Genomic DNA, 8,539 nt, shown 5'->3' on the forward strand with positions numbered 1-8,539 from the left:
ATGATGACATCTTGAGGATTACAAATGGATGATAAAGCTGGTACAATCTGATAAATGCAGCATCCTTCTCAAGAAATTGCCTTTCTTTGTCTTTGCCAACCATGTCTCCAAGAGGGATCAGACACCATAAATACCATCGAAAGCAATAAAACCATCAATAACCTTATCTTGATGTTATACTGTGGCTCCTTTCTTAAACGAGATATGACGGGTATACCATCAGCAAAATCACCATCACAAAGATTGCAGCTTTGGTTCCATTTGCAACCACTTTCAATGCATATAGTCTATGAGGGAAGCAAAATGGCCTGGGGATACAATACCTCTTTGGCAAACACATGATGTAACATTAAACCATTCAGTAAGATCCCCATTCTCCCTCACTCCAGCAAAAAGCTGATCTTGTTATCCGGTTTGCAAAAAGTGGGGTAGCATAGTAGCAATGCTATTTGCAGTTTATATGGCCTAGTGAAATTTTTTGGCAGATTTTGCCTGAAAATACCATAAAAATCTTTTTTGCTTAAAGAAAAGCTGTCAGAGCACAAGTTGTGCAGCTAAAGTGTCGGCAGCTTTTGGAATTCTGTTGAATTCTGCTATTGGCAGCAGTGGAGCTTTTTCCAAACCTGCTTGTTACAATGAAAAAAATATTTAGACAATTTTGTTTGGAGAACCATGGTACTGTAAAATTCCAACAAGGGAATTTACTTTCATGTGGACAAAGTTGAATGCATTCCAAATCACAATCAAAATTTAGTGTCACATCAGCAACCCAGTTGAAACCATGCTGCCTCAAATCATCAAACCATCTCTGACTCAATTCTGTAGCTGAAATGTTGCATTAAATTATTTCTTCTTTTTAGTTTCCTCCTATTGTTCTTGCATAGTTTTTGGTTGTTGCATTAAGGATAATAAAAACTGAATTTTTTTTCAGGGTCATTTCCAGGAAATATTTTTCAGTTTGGTTTTATGTGCTAAGGAAGCATAACCAAACTACCCCTCCGTGATCATAATTCTAGTATTTTATAACTATACTATTTAAAATAGATTTTATAGATATGCTTCATGAGGAGGAGGAAACTACCTCATGACATTGGTCAAATAGACTTCCATTCAAAAGAAATTGGGAAACCACTTTTTGACATTTGGACCTTCTTTATTTCCCTCAAAAGAACTACTGACATTCCTATAATGATAGGACCTACATCACCTATGTTTAGTGTAAAATCAGATTTTTCTAAAAACAAAAAGATATTTATTTTATTGTTATTTCTCAAATCACCTGTTTACTTAAATTGGAATCAACAAAATTATTACAATCAGGCAGGCCTTTAAAAAGGTACAAATTATAGCTTTGAAAAATAATAAAAATAAACGCTATCAATGATAGGAGTTGTTCTATATTTACCAGTCTATATCTTGTTGCTAGGGATAAAGTTGAAAAGGCTACCAAAACTCACCTTGAATCATTTTCTTAAAGGTAAGAACCTGAGTATTTTCACTGCAATCTAGGAAGATAGAACTCTTTTTCCTTCTTACAATGAGAAAGACCTCCTAGAAAAAAAATCATCAAAATAAGAAAGAAAACCAAGCTTGATGACAATCTTCATAATGTAGGCACTAAGAGTCAAAAATGTAGGGATTACATAAAGAAGAAAAATAAATCAAGTAAAGCTGAGTTTACAAGAATGTTTAGGACGTATTTTCTTCTTTTTTTTAATACATAGCATTCTTTTAATGGAAATTAAGATGAGCAAATAATAATCAGAATAGCTATGTGACACGCCAGAGAAAGGAAAACTAGAAAACAAGGAACAAACATGAAAATCCATTAAGTTTACAAAGTTTGCAAAGAATTCATGACTTAAAATTTTTCTTCAAATCTATGAAATGAAAATTGAAAATAGTTGTTAGTGTTTATGCATAGAATCAAACAATAATTTTAGATCTAAAGTAATATTTAGGGTATAATACATTTCATTCACTTTAAATCATAAAAACTAGGGTACACATCTTCTATTTTAAGCATGCACTTAACTCTTTGGCAATTGTATGAGAGAGAGTGACTCTATATATATGGATTAAGTTGTATCCAAACTCTTAAAGCAGATACTACAAAAGGAACATTTTCTCTTCTCAATGACTGAGCGCAAAATAAGGGATCTAGTGGCAATACTTTTATTTTATTAAGATGTTTCCTTCTATGGAGCTGCCAAATTGGAATGTAACTATCATCTGGAACTATCAGAGAGGGGGATGGAGAGTATTTTCAGAAAATTGACCATGATATTTGGAAGTAGTGTAAAATAAGAAATTTAATGGTACTGCTGTACTTTTACTTTATTAACATATTTCCTATAGAAGTAGTCAATAACTAAAGTGATACCAGAATAATTGCATTTAAATAGGCAAGGCAGTAAGAGTAACTTTTATCTGAGTTTAGATGTTAGAAAAAAGTTTTCTAAGACATTTAGTCAGCCAAATCCAACTAGACTAGTGCTAGTCCAATCCCTACTAGTCCTATCTACATCACATCCAAGATTAGGAACCTGATGCCAGGGCTGGATCTAGAGGGGGGCAAGCACCCCAGACAGCAGCAAAATAAGCTAAAGAGCAAATTACAAAGAACAATTTCAAAAATACCCAAGTGCTTAGCCAAGCATGTTTTTAGTAGCCTCTGTCCTTTCCCTCCTGCTTGGCTTTAAGGTTTCATTTGTGCATTGAGCTGATAACACCAAGTAATAGGTGTGGGTGAGGCTTTGAAAGTTGTTAATAAAGAAGTTAATTAATAAATATGGTAAATATTCATACTAACAGGGTATTCAGATAGCTAAGAAAAAGCTTACAAGAACCTCAATGCCATTAGGGACATGTCCTTGCTTCAGTACTCTCTAGATGGCCGTCAGTTGGTTCATCAAAGTTGTGTTTCTCTGAGTCAATGGTTATCTGAATTCTGCTATTTAAACCAAGGGTGAGGGTCTTCCTTACCCTAGTCTATGAGTCATGTGTGTAAAAATGTTCTCTCCAAAATCGATCCAGGCCATTTTTGAAACTATTTAAGGTTTCATATTTCACAACTATTTCTGGTAGTGAGTTCCAGTCAGCCACTGCTCAGATACTCCAAAAATTTGATCTATTTACTGTTATGGGTTAGAATATCTTTTCATGGTGTCCTCTTGAGGTGTTTATTTTTGAAGGGTGAAAATACTTCTGGAAAGACATTTTCTCCAGGTTGTGCTTTACTTTGTACAGCTGTATCTGGTCAAAAAACCTCTCATTTGTCTACATTTCAGGGTGGGTATGATCAGTTTGAATATTCTTCATAGCTTAAGTCTTTAAAACCAGGAAGAAGTTTGGTGGCATCTCTTTGGACCCTTTCCAGGGTTGCCAACTCTGTTTTATAGTGGGGTCCCAAAATCATGTTTCCCTACTCTATTGTAGGTCTGACAATCCTCTTGTAGAGTTTTTACAGCAGTATGGTTGTCCAAGGACTTGAAACTGTGTCTGATCAGCCCTATGAGCTGTGATGCTTTTAAAATAGTTTTCTGGGTGTGCCCATGAAATTTTAGCCACAAATCAACAATAATGTGAAGATCTCTTTCAGTCAACAAGTACCAGTGGTATTCTGCAGCCCACTTTGTTGTTTATTGTTAGTTGGGGTAGAGAAGCAGTATATTTTTCCCTATCCACAGCACCTTGGTTTTTGATGCATTAAAGTTGAGATCTAGGCTTTGGATGTTCTCAGTTAAGGTGTTGATGCCTGTTTGTAGTGTCATAACATCTTGAGATGACTTGAACTTCCTATAGTTTTGTGTCTTCCTATAGTTTGGCAGTTCTGATGATATTTCTGTTGATTTTGTTGATGAAGGGTATGAAGAGGAGAGGACCAATCACGCTACCTTGTATCACCCTGCTGGTCACTTTTGCTGGATTGGAGATGCTGTCACCCATTCTACCTTTTTGAGTGTGATTTCCCAGGAATGATTCTATCCAGGATAGTATTTGTCTAAGCAAATTGTACTGTTTAAGTTCATCCATTAGCATTGCATTCAATACAGTTTTGAAAGCTTTTTCCACATCAAATAGCACTACCAGGATGATGTGACCCTCTTCCTTTCCAGGACTTGTGTCCAAATGTTGAACATTTCTAATAATTGTGTTGTACAGCTTTTGTTTGGTAGGAACCCATATTCGTCAGGATTTATCATATTGCTCTGCAATATATGGTTCAATATTCTGTCTCTTGTGTATCCTTCAGAAAGTTTACTGACTAGTGATGCCAGGCACACAGGTTAGTAGTTTTCTGCTTTTGATTGTTCACCTTTCTCAAAGACAAATTTTCTTAGCATCACAGGGAGCTTTCGAATTAATTTGGGCGTAAATTAATAAGGGAACATAGAAAGGTCAACAGTTAAAAAAAAAAAATTGACCAGAGGCTAGTTTAAAACAAAGGAAACATACGATCTCTTACTCATTGTTAAGCAAAACTTTGTCTAATCAATACAAAGTTACATACAACATACAGCATTAATAATGTGCATCCTATGTCTGTGAAGATTTCAATCAAGGCAGTTGGCATAACAGGAAACTTCAAAAGCTGTCAACATATTCAATGTGACTTTTTTTAAGCTGATTTTTAACGCTTTCCAAGCAGGTATATCAGAATATTTTTTGGGACCATCCTTTCCTGAACTTTAAAAAGTAAATTCTGCTCCGTTCAATAAAAAAACGAAATTTACGCTTTCTAATAATGTGATTTCCATTAAACCTGAATATTTCTATCTCTGGCACAAAACTGGAGAAGCAAATATGTTTTTTTTTTTAGGTTTTTGGCATAGTATATATCGGATTAAGTTTTCTGTCGTTTATTCGGATTTATTATCTAAGTTATAGCTTAAGCTATGGCAAGACCGCCCAGTTAATTCTGAATAGTTCGGCCACACAAACTGAAAAAGCTTGTTTTTTTTTAAGGTAGCGAACGACATTAAATGATTCCTTCGCTGGTCTTCATTATCACAAGGAACATTCATGCAATAATGTTTTGCCCAGTAATCTTGTATTCGCAGCACAACAGTCTATTCTTTAAATCAGCATTTTCTTTACTGAGGATTTACAGTTTTCGAAGTAATAATATTTATTTGGGTTTTTACATTGGCTAAACAGTAAAAACAAGAGCTTCTTCAGTCGTTTTTACTTGAGCCTCGAGTAATTTGAACTGTTTTGTTACACTGTCCAATTTTGTCCCATTATCTTTCACAGCACATAAGATTTCTTCTAAATTCTCGGCCAAGCTTGAAATCGTCATGTCTTTACCTTTTGCCTTTTCTTCCCATCTCGAACAGTGACCGATACCTCAGACATGAAAATTAAAAAAATCTTACCTAAATTTGCAGCGGTTGTTTTACCCACGATACATTAAGCCATTCGGCACGGCAAACACCTTCTTCCTGCGATGGTAGACGCTACTCAGAACCCCAGCAACAAGACCGTATCCAGGGAGGCTAAGGGGTTTGACTCCCCCCTAAAATGTTCGTCCGTCTTGTAAAAACGTAACAAAAATAAATATAAAAAATTTTGATTCGTTATTTAAAGTTGTTTTGTAACCCCCCCCCCCCCCCTATGCCTCCTGCTTCGAATTCCTATGCCATAAATACACGTAAAAAAGCCAAAGCCAAGAAAAAGAAAAGACATTTGTGAGACATTTCTATATGTAAATTAATATATACACATATATATATATAGTACTGGGAGCCCGCACTCGGCACGTGGAAGGCTTCTATATATAGAATCTCACTGTCGCTTGTCTTCTAAATACAGAAAGAGCCTTTTCTTGATGTCATGACGTCCAAATGGACCATAAATTAGAAATGGTGCCTTTGTAAAATTATATATTTTTTTTATTGGACCTTTAACTTTTGCCTCGGCTTATCTTTTGTCATCATTAAAGACATATCGCCGAACCTTTGTTTCTTTTAATTGTTCAGGTGGTGGGACAAAAACTTCTTTTTCTTCCAACGATTTATCTAGTCGTGGTTTTTGATTTTACAAGGTATGGAAGGCATTGACGACCACCTTTGTTCTTTTAATTGTTCAGGTGGTGGAACAAAATCTTCTTCTTTTGCCTTGGCTTGTCTTTTGTCATTATGAAAGACATATCACCGAACCTTTGTTTCTTTTAATTGTTCAGGGGGTGGGACAAAAAATTCTTTTTTTCCAACGATTTATCCAGTCTATTTTCTGATTTTCTAAAGTATGGTAGGTATTGATTCCCTGGTCCATATCAAAATCCAAAACCCAATCATCATCGCTATCATTTTCAATTTGTTTTTTTCGTTACACCTTGGCTTATCTTTTGTCATTATGAAATACATAACGCCGAACCTTTTTTTTCTTTTTTTTTAAGGTATGGGGCACGCGGCAGGCTTCTATATATAGATTCTCACTGTCGCTTGTCTTCTAAACGCAGACAGTTTGGCTTACATACATATATATATACTACATATATATATATATATATATATATATATATATATATATATATATATATATATATATATATATATATATATATATATATATATATATATATTTATATATATGCGTGTTATATGTTCTTTTTTTTTTTAGAGAGCCAAATGGTGAATTTGAAGCACCCGATGTGACAGCACTTTCTTCCCCTCCAGATCTGCCTGAAGTAATGAAGCCAAGAGAGAATTCGAGGGAGCAGTAGCTCCAAAGTACTTTTTCGTGATACTGTTTCAACTAAGTTCTTGTGCGATTTACTGCAGTTTAAAATATTATTTGAAATTTTTACATCAGGCTTAGTTATTTTCAATTGCTTAGTGTTCAATTCTGATATACTTCCAGAGCAAACTTAGAAGTCAAAAATCTTTCATGACTTCATGGATTATCTTTTACTTTTACAAAATGTGTAGGATATGTAATATACTCATATATATATATATATATACATATATATATATATATATATATATATATATATATATATATATATATATATATATATATATATATATATATATATATATATATATATATATATATATATATATATATATATATATATATATATATATATATATATATATATATATATATATATATATATATATATATATATATATATATATATATATATATATATATATATATATATATATATATATATATATATATATATATATATATATATATATATATATATATATATATATATATATATATATATATATATATATATATATATATATATATATATATATATATAATTTGTATATTTATGTAAAAATTATACAAATATCTATATTTAATTTGTTATTTTTGCTTTCGTTTTAGCTGCAAGTTCAGATAAGGTGACAAATATTTTGAATGTATAGCTCTAAAATCTCTTTATTTTTAGCCCTGCCTTTGCATTATTACTTATTTGTCTAGAATATGCTTGCAATGGATTTTGAAATTTTTACTTAACTTAACTATATGCAGCTTTTAATTCCCTATTAGGAATTTTGGTACTCTGAGTTATATTGGGGAAGATTTAAAATGAGTAATAAATCAACTTTATCTTCAATTGAGTGTCTATATAAATGTTATTTAGATGAGGGGAGGATTGATTCGAATTGTTTGGCGTAGGTTTTCTTTCATCTAGCAAGTTTAGTGGTGCTATTAATTTCTTGAAGATATGCCACCTCAATCAAGCCTTACCTGCTCTATGAGTGGTTAGCCCATACAATAGAGAGTAGTTTTCTAGAGAAAACATTTCCTCGTAAGTTAATGAAGAGCCGACCTTTTACTTAGCCTCAGCAAAGGTGTTGGTAACCGTTAAAAAATTATAAACTTATCAAAACTTTGCACTGCGTGTATTGAAACATGATACATCAAGTATTAACGCAGTTTTCCAGTCTTCCTTTGGTAAACAGTTGCAACAGAATACATATATTTAGCAATTTAAAAAAAGATTCTACCAGTAAGTAAATTTAAGAACAACTAAAAACTTGTTATAATTGTTAAATTAAAGATTCTGTTTAGTCTGTGTAAAAAAAAAATAATATTGAGCAAAATTTTTCAAATGTAAAACTGGAACACTTGAGGGCAAAGCGTAAAATAATTGGAAATCTAAGTTCGTTTTCTTTAAACTTGGTACTTTTTTCTCAGTGAAAATTAGATTCTATGTGACAATTGGTAATATTTTTTTTCTGTAGCAGATAGGGAACTGTACAAAATGTGTATGAAACAGTAGATCCTGAACTAACTTTTTGTGATTCTAGTTTAAGCTAAGCAGACCTTCAAGGTCTGCTCCTTGTTTGTTTCAAATTTTATGCAAGTAGTTTACACAATGTGATTAAACCTGAACAGATCAAGGTGACGTTTGATCTGTTTCGTCTTCAACTTTGGTCCAGCAAATTATAAGCAAGAGAATAAACCTTCCTATGCATGAGGCTTAGAAATTAAAAGTTAGCTGGAGAAAACTTGAATAGGAAAAAAAAAAAAAAAACTGGTGCGCGTCGAAGCGGCTCAAATTGCA

At 32.8% G+C, this 8,539-nt stretch overlaps 1 long non-coding RNA gene across 1 annotated transcript; it reads left to right on the plus strand.

Moving 5' to 3' along the window:
• Positions 1-1,560: 1,560 nt before the first annotated feature.
• LOC148952110 (uncharacterized) lies at positions 1,561-6,810 on the plus strand. The gene is made up of 2 exons (XR_016141763.1): positions 1,561-1,665; positions 6,625-6,810. It is a non-coding gene; the product is annotated as an uncharacterized LOC148952110 (long non-coding RNA).
• Positions 6,811-8,539: the final 1,729 nt, after the last annotated feature.

The sequence above is a fragment of the Artemia sp. Qi Xiang Cuo genome, chromosome 5, assembly GCF_049724085.1.
Source record: "Artemia sp. Qi Xiang Cuo chromosome 5, ASM4972408v1, whole genome shotgun sequence".
NCBI lineage: Eukaryota > Metazoa > Arthropoda > Branchiopoda > Anostraca > Artemiidae > Artemia > Artemia sp. Qi Xiang Cuo.